The following is a 1,939-nucleotide window of genomic DNA, read 5'->3' on the forward strand; positions in this document are numbered from 1 at the left end:
GAGCCCCCGCCGCTCCTACGTCATTTCCGGCATCCCCGAGACTGCGCAGCTCAGTGACCACGTGTGCGCCCAGGGCCCCAGCGCATGCAATCAATGTGACAATGTCAATAATAGGAATAACCGTGATATGGATTTGTTATTATCTGAAGATGCCCTTTCAAATATAATTAAGCAGTCTAAATATAACTTGGAGGAAAATCTCCTTATGTGCTTCCTGTTCTGAAATTCTGTCAAAGAGCTACATAAATTCATAACTGCCAGAATGAATGCTGCAATATAAATGAATACTGTGAAAGCTATTATTTTATAAAGAGTGTTTTAGATAGTTAATTTGAGAAAGAACATTATGTACTTTTGGAGCCAATAAATTTATATAAAAATTTAATTACGAACATAAGGTAATAGTGATTATATCATGATTCCTAGCTTTTCAGAGTTTTGTTGTACTCATGATCCTATGATTAAACAAAATAATCTGTAAGAACTGCTTTTGATTTTTAAGTTTTTTAAAACCCCCCTTTAAGCCAAGAATCTTTTCCCCCAAAATCCTATTTGAAAGCTCTACACATCTCATGAGTGACATTAAAATCATAATGTAAACTCTGCCATCTCAATTTTACAAGGAGAAAAAAATCCAAAACAACATACAATACACCCATAATGAACTATCTTTAATCCAAATAGATACACTAAAGTGTATAAACAGTAGGGAAAAAATATTAGAGAACTAGGTATCCCAAATCCATTTTTTTCCTTCTAATAAACTTAAAAATAGATGCCACAAGAATACTGCCAAGAAAACAATTTCTTATAGATTTGAGGCCACAGAAACTACAAATTAAAATAAGAAGCTTATCATATTTTTTGTTATGGTCTGCCAGCCATTTTTTTGGTAGTTGAAGATAAGGTATTTTTGAGATTTTCCTGGGTAGTCAGTTCCTTCAAGCAAATAAATTACGGAAAACCATTTTCCCCAATTACATTCTGTTATGCACAAAGATTAGTGCTGTCATTCAGCGTACTGGTGACAACTGAGTCTCATACATGTGCGGTCGGGTGACTACAGAAGTAGTATGGACAACATTGACAGATTTTATTTCTATAATATAATGTCAAACTTGAAAATACTGGTTACTAAAATATTTAAGGGTAAAATTATCTTAATTTTTTTATAACATGCCATTTATTTTTGTACTTCAGAAGCTTAATCTGTGATGCTGATACTGAGCTCCTGCCTCAGCTTTGAGTGAAGCTGGAGTTCTCCCGGCTTTGGTTGAGTGTTGTTTTTAAGATCTGGTCATTTGGCGTTTGGTCATGATATGTATTCAGGGCACTGTTCAAATGTACATAATGAATAAACATGGTGTGTATATGCATATTGACGTGCATGTCACATGATTATCTAGTTTCTTTCTATTTTTCAACACCTCCCAAATCAATGTGGGTTGATAAGAGACATTAGCCTGTGATTATAAGATGAAAATGTTTGGTATATATATTAAAAAGCTACAAGAAGTGAGTTTTCTTGAATGACAGTAAAACTTATTTTATATATTTAGGGGGCAACAGACTTCAATAGACATAGAAGATATACGCACGTGAAAAGATGTTCAATATCACTAATTATTAGGGGAATGCAAATCAAAACCACAATGAGAGACCACTTCTCACTCATTAGGATGCCTATTATTAGAAAGGAAGGAAGGAAGTAGCAAGCATTGGCAAGGATATAGAGAAACTGGGACACTCATGCATTGCTGGTGAGAATGTATGATGGTGCAGCTGCTGTGGAAAATAACATGTCAGTTTCTCAAAAAAACTGAGCACAGAATCACCATATAATCCAGCAATTCCACTTCTGAGCATACACCCCAAAGAACTGAGAGCACATACTCAAACAGATATTTGCACACCCATATTCATAGTGGCACTATTCACA

Source organism: Globicephala melas, chromosome 13 (assembly GCF_963455315.2).
Source record: "Globicephala melas chromosome 13, mGloMel1.2, whole genome shotgun sequence".
In the NCBI taxonomy this organism is placed as follows: Eukaryota; Metazoa; Chordata; class Mammalia; order Artiodactyla; family Delphinidae; genus Globicephala; species Globicephala melas.